The sequence below is a fragment of the Vitis vinifera genome, chromosome 9 (genome assembly GCF_030704535.1).
Source record: "Vitis vinifera cultivar Pinot Noir 40024 chromosome 9, ASM3070453v1".
NCBI lineage: Eukaryota > Viridiplantae > Streptophyta > Magnoliopsida > Vitales > Vitaceae > Vitis > Vitis vinifera.
Window position 1 is genome coordinate 5,557,875 of NC_081813.1, and position 12,048 is coordinate 5,569,922.

Below are 12,048 nucleotides of genomic sequence, written 5' to 3' on the forward strand. Positions count from 1 at the left end.
TAAAAATTATTTTATAATATTTTCCTAAAAACCTTCACTAAAAGTGGTTTTATTGCTAAATGCACTTTAAGAGTGCATATGTCGATGATTCTAGAAAGTCAAACTTCCTAAGTGTTAGAAAAACCATAACACTTCCTAAAATCACCTAAAACATTTTTTAGAATCATCACCAAATGGTACTCTAAATAGTTAATTATTTCATTAATAAATCATAAATTAGTTAATTATATATGAATATTTAAATGACATGTCATTTCAGGGGGAAAATTACTAAAATTAGATATTTAAATGGCAATTTTTTTTCTATATTTGAAAATAAAAAAATAATTAAAAAAAAATTGTTTGAAGCTTATAAAATTTGTGATGCTACACCAACACACCCTAAATTTTTTTTTCATTGAAAATTTACAAATGCCCCCGTTTGGATACGCTTCATTTTCTTAATTTTAAAATAAGAAACTCATACATAAAAATAAAAATACTGGTTTATCTTATATTTTTTTAAAATTAATTTTAGATATTTTAAAGTTTATTAAAAAAAATTAATAGCTTAATTTTTTTAAATAATTTTTAAAATTATTATTTTCTTGTTTTGTAAGTTTTTAAAATTTTGTATATTATATTAAAGTTATTATTATTATTATTTTAAAAACAAAAAGCAAAATCCAACCCTCAATTTCCATAAGTAGAAAACTTTTATCCAATTCTCACTAAGGGTCTATGTATCAAACTTCAGTATGTATCATTGTTTAACACGTTTTCCCAACTACGTATGAGAACGACTAAGTCCTAAGACAGCCCATGACTTATACGATCATATAATCCTAATTGCATTTCATGGATCTATGATTTGTTACATATCATTTCTCCTCCCATGGGACCTATCCTTAGAAAATTTTATTGGTTGTTTGGTATGTAATTTGATGACATTTTATCGTTAAATTTTTTTAAGTGAGTAGATAGGAAATGGAAATATCGTATGTGTATTATTTTTAGGAAAATATTAGAGTATTAAGTTAGTACCTATTAAACTTGTCATTTTTTATCGTAGAAAATGTATAATAAAATTTAAATCATTAGATGGAGGTATAAATAGTAAGACCGAGGCATAAAAGAACAACATTGGTGTTGAGGCCTTGCGTCCCAATGATCCACGTAGCTGCTAAGTGGACGCACGCTTTCAACCAAGATTGAGTTCTGGTTCAGTCTTTCCTACAAAAGATGTCCGGACAGGATGTCCAGACACACCCTTCGATGGTTTTGTCAGCCATGGCTCAAGAGATTAAGCTATCAAGCTTTTTTAGGGATAGTTAGCTTACCTTCCTCCTTGTGTGAAGGCTTTTTTATATAGTGTCAGAGGCTCTGCCTCTCTTTAATGGTGGGAAGACTTTTTGGCTCGTCATGATGCCTCTAGGTGGTGGCAAGGTCATCATCACCCGACGGACGGTTGTCAGAGATCGTGGGAGGCGACTTGCCATCATTCCTGTCCTTTCGCTCTGCAGGCGGCGGAACGTGGGCTGTGGCAAGCTGTCAAAATGACGTAGCAAGGCTTGCTCACTTCAGTCAGTAATTCGGACAACATATTCGGATAGGATATGTTATCGTCCGGGTGTGATGTTAAAGCTTCTCCTTGAGGGAGTCCGGATAAGGGAGCGTGCCACGTGTCCTCTTGGGGAGTCCAGATGGAGTTTCTCTGAATAGCAATGCGCACCACATGTCATCAGGGGGAGGGGTCCCTACAATGCCCCCCTTTTAACCTGCCGATTTTGCCCGGGCAGAATGGGCGGGTTAAAAATGATTGTTTTTGAAACTGAGGTTGCTTTTTGCGCTCATTGGGTCACATGGTGCGCGGGGGCGAAAAGAAAGAAGAGCATTTATGATGAGCCGTCGTCTCTAGGAATTCCCAGGCAGCGTGTCTTTTCAGCAATGGCGCGACTGGGCGTTTGGAATACCGAGGGGCTGTCTCTGTTTAAATAGCAGACCGAGCTTACTACGCCTGTATTTTTCTCTTCTGCATTTCTGCTGGTAGTGCTCTGTCTTCAGTTCTCTGCGTATCTTCGTCTGCAAGTGAAGTTCTAGGGTTTTTGTTGCCCCCCTGCACCTTTTGTGGGTTACCGATCCTTCTTTGGGGTAGAGCCAAGACGTTAGGTTTTGTGTAATCGACGATGTCTTCGAAGAAGGGAAAAGAGACGACTGGCGCGGCCGGGCAAGGCGGTTCGGGAGGGCGAGCCAATCGTACTGAGCTCCTAAACGAGAAGGAGTTCCGAGATTGCTTCGGCATCCCAAACGGAGTGTCTATTCGGTTGCTGGAGGGCGATGCCATGTCTACCGCCAAGTCGGGGGACAACTCCATTTGCTTCTCCAAGGAGCAGTTCAATGCGGGACTTCGTCATCCGTTTCCTTCACTTTTCAAGCAATTCCTCCACTACACCCAGATTCCCCCGGCTCTGATCCATCCCAACGTTGTCCGGGTACTGATGGGCTGCAGTGTTCTGGATATGCTGTTCAGCTTGGACCTGTCCCTGCTGGAGGTCCTTTTCGCCTACTCCATCAAGAAGGGGAAGAATGATATCTATAGCTTTGTCTCCAGCCTTCCATCCTTTCAGTTGGTGACCGACCTTCGTGACTCAACCAAGGGGGCCGCCAGAGGACACGTGCTGGTCAAGGGCCCCTGGGCGGGTTTGACGGTGCATCCGGACAAGCCGTTCGCTCCCAACCAGTCATTGAAGGCCCCAGGTATGAATAAGTTGCTCTCTGTCCTCCCGCGGTTGCGAGTTAGGTCAGCATTATTAGGTGGCTAACATGTTTTGTTCTCTTGGGTGCATACAAGGATAGAAGGGGGAAGTTGGTAGAGTGGGTGGAAAAAGCCTCGTTCGACCGGTTGAACAAGTTATTTGAGATTGCGGCGGACGAGAGGAGTTGTGAAACGCTTCTTTCCGCTTGGTTACCCAAGAGCCCCATCCGTACGTACTCAACATACTCTTGAGGCGGCTGCCCAAAAAGGTGGTGACCGGAGAACACTTTGTTCTCAAAGATCTCCCTTTCTACACGGAGGTGCGCGAGGCAGACGCCCAGGCACGCCGAGCACTTTTGAACCAACGGGAGGAAAAAAGACAAGAGGGAACTTTGCGGAGGGCCCCTGGTGATAAACGCCCCCGCCCTTTCCTCCCGCTCACGCTCTAGCGGGAAAGAAGAAGAAGGTTCTCACAAAGGGAATAGTAATAAGATCTCCAGCTTCTTCCGGCTTGCCCTCTATTTCAAGTGATTTCGTACGTATCCCTGGTCAAAACGGATCGAGGCCTTCAATGCCAGCGGTTGAACGTCTGGCTCTTCTGGCTGGGGCAGAAACCTCAATGGATCAACCCGGCTCTCCCCACCCGGACGCGGATGTAGCCGGGGCCTCTTGCCTTGACCCGTTGCCTCCTACGACCCCTCTGATGGAAGAAATGGGGGCCGAAAGGCAGGGTTTGCCCCTTTGTGAGTCGAGTTCCCTTGCACTTGTACTGGTGAAGAGGGTGATTGCGGGGAGGTCTCGTCCGGCCCGCGATTTAAAGTCCGGCATCAGCAGGCAGCTCCAGGATCGTCTTCTGGAAACCATCGAAGTCAGCTCCTCATCCGTCCAAGAGGGTCATCCGGAGGGGAGTCAGACGAAGATAGCAAAAAAGAACCCAACCGTCCTGGTTCTGGTCCTGGATGAGGGTTCGCCCGAAGAGATCCAGTCGGCCGTGAATGATGGGGGCCCGGATCCGGGGGAGGAGTCACACCATAACGCCTCGTCAGGGGGGAGTCCAGTTGATGACGCGGCTTGCACCTCTGCTAGTCCTTTCAGTTATGCGGACTTGGGAGAGATGCTGAAACAGATTCCTCCCGACTCAGATGTTGCTCTGCCTTCAGCGAAAATGTTTGAAGTGGCGGAAATGGTATAACTTACTCCCCTTGATTTTTCTTGCCATACTGGTGTGTTTTTCACACGGCTGGTGATTGAACTTGTTGTTGTGGGTTTTTCTGCAGCTGGTGAGTTGTATTCGCGGCATGGTTTAACAACGCGATCTTTTTTCAGACCTACTGCGGATTACCGATCACATGAAGGCCTTTGTCTCCCAACATATGAGTGGTGAAAAGGAATTGCGCTCGAGATTGGAGTAGGCCGAAACCAACTTATCCGCTGCCCGGAGAGCCTCTGAAGAGAGTGCCGAAGCTTTAAAGAGGTCCTAGGATGACAACGAGGCTCTTCGGATAGAGCTAGTAGAGGCGAAGATCCAGGAGGAAGCTACAGAGGCCCGCCTACACGAGGCGGAGGACGAGACGGCCCAGCTAAGGGGGGAAGTGAGACAACTCTAGACAGAGGTGTCAATTGAGAAAAAACAGAAAGATGACTTGTAGTTGCGTTTATTAGCGCAAAAAGAAGAGTTGGAGGTTGAGTTTGCAGCGCAAAAAGAGGAACTCGAGACAGAATACCAGAAGCAGGTGGACGAGATGTATTTCTTCGACTATCGTTGCTGCATGAAGAAGAATGGTATCAAACGGGACGTCCCTTCGATTCCCCCTGACGAGGAGGAAAAGTTGCGCCGCAAGCCCTCCCAATGAGAACTTTTCTTTTTGTAACTTTTACTGCTATTTCTCTCTGTATTAGTAGTCCGGAGAACCTTTTTGTATACAATTTCACAACTATTAATAAAACATATCCATTCACATTGTTCTTATATCTTTCTTTCATTGGTAATACTGCTTTAGATTGGATACATTCCATGGTCGGAGCAATGGGGTTCCGTCTAGCTTCTGTAGATGATAGACTCCACTTTCACTTGTCTTGGACACTATGTAGGGGCCTTCCCAATTGGCTTGAAACTTTCCTGCTCCTGTCTCGGCAGTGTTTTCGAAAACTTTCATAAGGACCAGCGTTCCATTTTTGAAGCTCCTGGGCCTTGCCTTGCGATTGTAGTGAGCGGCTGCTCTTTGTTGATAGTCGGCCATCCGGATGGATGCGGTCTCTCTTACTTCGTCTGCCCAGTCCAAATTTCTTCCTAATTCTGCATTTGCATCATCCTGCTGTCCTGCCTCGGTCCGAATAGTGGGTAGCCTTATTTCTGTAGGAATGACTGCGTCCATACCGTATGCGCGGGCGAAGGGAGTGTTTCCTGCTGGACGTCCGGGTGTGGTTCGATAAGCCCATAGGACGTCGGGTAGCTCCTCCACCCACTTTCCTTTGGCTTGCTCGAGCCTCTTCTTTAAGGCAGTTATTAGGGTCTTGTTTCTGGCCTCTGCTTGGCCATTGCTTTGAAGATAACGCGGTGTGGAGTATGAATTCCGGATGTTTAGTTCCGAACAGAAATTCCGGAAAGTGATGCTATCAAACTGTGGACCGTTGTCAGCTATAATGGTTTGGGGAATTCCAAAGCGGTAGATGATGTTCTTCCATATGAACTTGGTGACATCTTTGTCTTTGATGCTAGCGTATACTTCAGCTTCCACCAATTTATTGAAGTAATCCGTGGCGACGAGTAGAAAATTCTTATGGGCAGTTGTGGCTGGTAGGGGTCCTATTATGTCCATGCCCCACTACGCGAAGGGCTAGGGGCCTGCAATTGGTTTGAACGTCTCCGACGACACATGTGGTATGGAGGCATGCCTTTGACACTTGTCACATTTTTTGACATAGGCTGCCGCATCCTTTTTCATTGTGGGCCAGTAATACCCTTGGGAATGGGCCCTATGCGCCAGAGATCGACCTCCGGAATGGTTCCCACATACCCCCTCATGCAACTCAGCTAATACATACAAGGCCTCTGAATGGTTTAGGCACTTGAGATAGGGACCTGTAAAGGACCGTTTGTACAGGTGCCCCCCGATCAGGGTGAAACGGGCAGCTTGTACCCGGGTTTTGTGTGCCTGCTTGGGTTTTTCGGGCAGAGCGCTTGTCCGAAGATACCTTAGTATGTCTTCCACCCACTCTTGGCCGTCTGCTTGGTTTGCCTCAATGGTATTGTAAGTGGAGGCTTCCGCGACGGAAGGGTTGGTTTGCACATGTATAGGCAATAATATGGTTTCTTTGATGGGGAGGGAAGCAGCTATGCCTGCTAGGGCGTCGGCACATCCATTTTCAATTCATTTAATTTTTTCGATCGTCCATTCGGTGAACCGTTGTAAAGTGTCCCTTACTTTAGTCAGATATCGCGCCATGCACTCATCCTTAGCTTCGTATTCCTTCTAGACGTGTCTTACCACGAGTTGGGAATCACTATAAACTCGGAGCTTGGAGACGGATAGAGCCAAGGCGAGGTTCAACCCGGATAGGATGACCTCATACTCCGCTTCATTGTTAGAGGCGGGGAATCCCAGTTGGATAGCTTGCTCCAGATGTTCTCCTGTTGGGGATTGTAGTATGAGCCCTACTCCGGATCCTGATGACCGGGAGGCTCCATCAACCCGCAAAGTCCACCACTCCTCTCCGCTTGGTTCCTTGCACTAGGTAGATCTTCGGGAGTATTCCAGCACGAAGTCAGCCATCACTTGGCCTTTCATGGACAACCTGGGTTGGAACTCGATTCCATATTCGCTCAACTCTATGGCCCATTGAAGCATTCTTCTGGTCAGGTCTAGCTTGTGCAAGATGTTGCGAAGGGGTTGGTCGGTTAGCACGACCACCGGGTGGGCTTAGAAGTAAGGGCAGAGCTTCTGGGTGGCACTTCGAAGGGCCAAGGTCGTTAGCTCCATCTTTGAATACCTTGTTTCTACGTTTGTCAACGCTCTACTGACGTAATAAATAGGTTTTTGTTCCTTGGGTAAGGGGTAGTGGAATAGAACAGCGCTAATTGCCCACTCCGATACAACCAGGTACATATACAATTTTTCTCCAGGGAGGGAGCTGCTTAGAATGGGCGAATGCATGAGACAATGTTTAATTTTTTGAAAGCGCTCTGACAGCTGTCCTTCCATCCGCTCGCTCTAACTTTTCGTATTGCCAAGAAGAAGGGTCGCAGTTCATCAGTGAAGTGGGCTATAAAGCGTCCTAGCGCGACGAGCTTGCCTATGAGGCGCTGTAATTCCTTTTTGCTCCTGAGGGGTGGTGTTTCCATGACCGCCTTAACTTGATCTGGGCTAACTTCTATCCCCCTTTGGCTGATCATAAATCCTAGGAATTTGCTAACACTTACGCCAAAGGTGCATTTAGAAGGATTCAACTTCATGCCATACTTCCTTAAGAGGTGGAAGACTTCTTGCAAGTGGAGGGTATGTTCCTCTCGGGTTTTGCTTTTGACCACGATATCGTCAATATGTACCTCCACTGTGCGGCTGACCAGAGGTTTGAAGATCTTCGTCATCAGTCTCTGATAAGTGGCGCCAATGTTTTTGAGTCCGAACGACATGACTTTGTAGCAATAACGACCGTGTGGCCTTATGAAGGCTGTCTTCTCTTCGTCGACCGGGTACATGAGGATTTGGTGGTATCCGGAGAAGGCGTCCAAGAAGGAGAGCATCCTTTGCCCAGCAGTGGAGTCCAGAATCTGGTCTATCCGTGGCAGAGAGAAACTGTCTTTTGGGCATGCATTATTGAGGTTGGTGTAATCGACGCACACCCGCAATTTGCCTTCTTTTTTGGGTACCACCACTACATTTTCCAACCAGTCCGGATACTCCACTTCTCTAATGAATCCGGCTTCCAGCAACTTATCAATCTTATCCCTGATAATCTTTTGCTTGTCCAGGTGAAAACGTCTAACCTTCTGTCGGACGGGTCTTGCTGTTGGCAAGACGTTAAGCCTATGAGAGACGATGGAGGGGTGAATTCCCTTCATATCAGAATGCGCCCATGCGAAGACGTCATGGCTTTGTCGAAGGGTGTCTTGGATGTTCCGGGTCTCTTCAGGCGTCAAGAGAGAACTGATATATGTAAGGTGAGTACCTTCTTCCGAAATTTGGATCGCCTGCAAGGGATTCGTTGCCGGGGGATCTTTGTCCGCTGGACTTAGTAATTGCTATTGGTCAAGTACATGGGTGGACTCAGGGAGGGGTTTATCCTTCTGGCTGGTCCCTACTTCTCGTGCTATTTGATAGCATTGGCGAGCGGCTAATTAGTTGTCGTATAGGTCGATTTGCCCATCCTCGGTAAGAAAGCTTACCATTTGATGATACGTAGAGGGGATGACTTTCATGTAGTGCAGCCATGTGCGCCCCAAGATGACATTGAAGGGTGATAAATCTTGTACCACCGAAAATTGTACGTTGAGAGTGACTGGGCCAGCTTGGACCGGCAATACAATATCTCTCAAGGAAGTAGTTGTCGTTTTGTTGAATCTGGACAAAATTCGCCCAGGGTTTTCGAGGCCTATTAGATTGCGTCCCATGTGGCTAATTACCGATGCTTGTACAAGATTGGCCGAGCTGCCCGGGTCAACCAGGATGCGTCTCACGTCGAAGTCTCCCATCTCTAGGGACAAGATGAGGGCTTCGCGGTGCGGCTGCAATGTCCGTGTGGGGTCTACTGGTGGGAAAATGATTGTCCCATCTATGGGGCGAGGGTATTGCTGGGGCGGAGAGAGATTAATTTGGGAAATCAAATAAATAAATAAATAAATAAATAAAATGAAAAATGAAAAAGAAAAAAAATAGAAAGAAAGAAATGAGGGGGTGTGGAGGAAGAAGAGGAAGTGGAGAAAAAGAATATATATATATATATATATATATATATATATATGGGGTCGGTTGGTGTGTGCTGGAAGTGGGTGTTCGAAGGCAGAAAAAAATGAAGAAGAGTGAGGAAGAAGAAAAATGGGGGGCCCGATGTGTGTGGGTGTTCAGAGTGGAGTGTGTAATGAGGGAGGAAAAAAAATGGAGAGTCGGCTGTGGGAAGAAGAAGAGAAGTGGAGGAGCAAGAGGAAGAATGGAGAGAGAAGAAAAAATGGGGGGGTTGACCATGTGGGAGTAAGGGAGGAGAAAAAAATGGAGCAAAAAAAATTGGGGCCCGTATGTGGAAGTCGACTATGAGTGGAGTGTGGGGAGTGGTATTGGGAATAAAAAAGGAAAATGGTGTAAGAGAATAATAATAGGAATCTACCTTCCCTTTGTTTCAATACCTTACAAAAAGAAACGAGAGTTTCAAAATTATCTCAAATGGGAAATACTTTAGCATAGCCAAAAAATAAAGCCCAACCAGAAGAGAATAAAGAGAAGTTGTGAAAACCTTTTTCTGCGGCCCAGAAAACCTCCAAAGAAGCTCACAAACTTTGAGAGCCTAAAATTGGTACTCTGCATAAATTAGTGAGAAAAATACAACAAAAGCATATGTATATGAATATGAGATGTGTTTTTTTCCTAGGTAGCCATCATTGCCAAAAAAGGAAGAAAAACTGATGGTTTTTTTTTTTTTTTTTAATGAGAATCTCAGTTTTCTACTCTTTTCCAACCCCTCCATCTGGAAATGGTCATTGGAGAAATGTTCACTGGAAGGTGGGTTTAATACAAAAATCCAAACGCCCATAGAAAAAGAACAATAAATAGAAGAAGAAAGGAATAAGCAAGAATATCAAGAATAATAGGCCACTGAGCCCATTGATCAACTGATCAAACCTCACATTTGCCTTAACTTATGTTCAAGCTTGACCCTCCAGTGATCCCCAGTGGAGTCGCCATTTTGTGGACCCCGCCCACATTTTGCATGATGCGTTCCCACTTATTTTTGAAAATTTGATTTTAAAGGGGTGCTACGGCTCACCATTGTACCTTCCCAATAGGTAACCTGACTCTCAGACCCAAACTCGATTTTTCATAGACCTGTTTTTCTTTCAAGAATCACACTTAAGGTTTTTCTTTCTTATTTTATTTTTCTCTTTAAAAATAAAACAAAAATAAGTGGCGAATCCAAGTTTTTTTAAAAAAAAAAATCAAATTTTCACCAAATAAATAAAAAGTGAGTTTCGCCATCTAGTGAGAACGCATCGTGCAAAATGCGGACGAGGTCCATAAAATGGTGACTCCACTGGGGATCACTAGAGGGTCAAGCTTGAACATAAGTTGAGGCAAATGTGGGGTTTGATTGGTTGATCAATGGGCTTAGTGGCCTATTATTCTTGATATTCTTGTCATTTCCCTTCTTCTATTTATTGTTCTTTTTCTATGGGCGTTTGGATTTTTGTATTAAACCCACCTTCTAATGACCATTTCTCCAATGACCATTTCCAGGTGGAGGGGTTGGAAAAGAGTAGAAACTTGAGATTCTCATTAAAAAAAAAACCATTAGTTTCTCTTTATTTTTTAGCAATGATGGCTACCCAAGAAAAAAACACATCTCATATTCATATACATATGCTTTTGTTGTCTTTTTCTCATTGATTTCTGTAAAGTACCAACGAAGTTTGTGAGCTTCTTTGGAGGTTTCCTGGGCTGCATAAAAGGGTTTACACAGCTTCTCTTTCTTCTCTTCTGCAACGGCTTTATTTTTGGGTTATGCTAGAGTATTTCCCATTTGAGATAATTTTGAAACTCTCGTTTCTTTTTGGAGGGTATTGAAACAAAGGGAAGGGAGATTCTTGTTATTATTCTTCTACACCATTTTCATTTTTTATTCCTAATACCGCTCCTCACACTCCACTCATAACTGACTTCCACACACGGGCCCCAATTTTTTTTACTCCATTTTTTTCTCATCTTTTACTCCCACACGATCACCCCCCATTTATATATATATATATATATATATATATATATATATTTTCTTCTTCCATTTTTCTTCATCTTCTTCCTCCACACACTACCACACACCCTCTGTAGACCCTCTATTTTGTCTTCCTCGCACATGTCGTTTATAGCAATTCCCTGGTGGTCCATTAATACTCATGTTAGCCTATCTTTTCTAAGCCACCTCGGAGACTTTGGTTGAGGGATTATCTGACCTCTTATTGTGACCCTTGGCAGCCCTAACTTAGACTTAGGCTTTTCTTGCTTTTTTTTAGGATAGCTTTTAGGCACCCTAGGCCCATTTAGGTAACCTTAGGCCAATTTAGGCACCCTTGGCCCACTTATGCACTCTAGGCCCATTTAGGCACACTTGGCCCATTAGTCATTACCATTAGGCCCATTTAGATCATTTTTTGCATGGATGCATGGTTTGCATGGCTTGCATGGTTGCATAGCTCGTATGGCTTGCATGTGCTTGATTTTGTTTTTGTTTTTTTATCTTTCTCTATTTATTAGTTTTATTCATTTATTTACTTATTTTTAGAAAATTGCATGAGCTCAATAATCATATTCATTTCATTTTTTTTTATCTATTTATTAATTTATTTTGATAGGGAATTGCTTGAGTCGATAATTCATTTTAGTTATGCATGTGATCTATATTTTTAATTTCTTTTAAAATGACATAGTTTGAATTTTTAATTATTAGTCACATTTTTTTTTTATTATTACTCTAACCCTTATTTTTTCTATTTTTTTATTTGTTATATTTTGTTTTGTTGCCCGGGATTTTACATACTCCATATTGAAAAAAAGATTATTAAAAAGAATGATTATGGGAAAGGATGATTATGGGAAGAAGATTAGCATGATGAAGGTGGTCGGTGGAGTCAACAGGATGATTATGGGAAGAAGATTAAGAAGGCTAGGTTTTGGCAAGTGAAAGGAAAGAGGGTGCAGCACGTATGTGGACAGGAAGTGAGGTTGTGTTCAAGAAAAAGAAAAAAAAGTGGTCTGAAAAGGAAGAGTGCAGCCGCGTGATTAAGGGGAAGAAGGATCATTTTCCGGGCTGGTGAGTTGTCTTCCCATGTTGGCAGGGTACTAGAGAGGAAGGAAAAGAAAAGAAAAGGAAGAAAGACACACGATGGACTAGGAGAGAGAACGAGGTGAGGCTGCGATTTTCAGAGAGAAGAGAAGAGCGGGCTGCTGTTTTCAAAGGAGATCAGTCCATGTTTTAGAGGGATTAGGGGCTGCTGTGGGAGAGAGATCAGTCCATGTTTTAGAAAGATTAGAGGCTGCTGTTTGGGCAAAGATCAGTCCGTGTTTTGAAAGGATTTTGGGGACTGCTATTTGGAGGGATCAATCCGTGTTTTG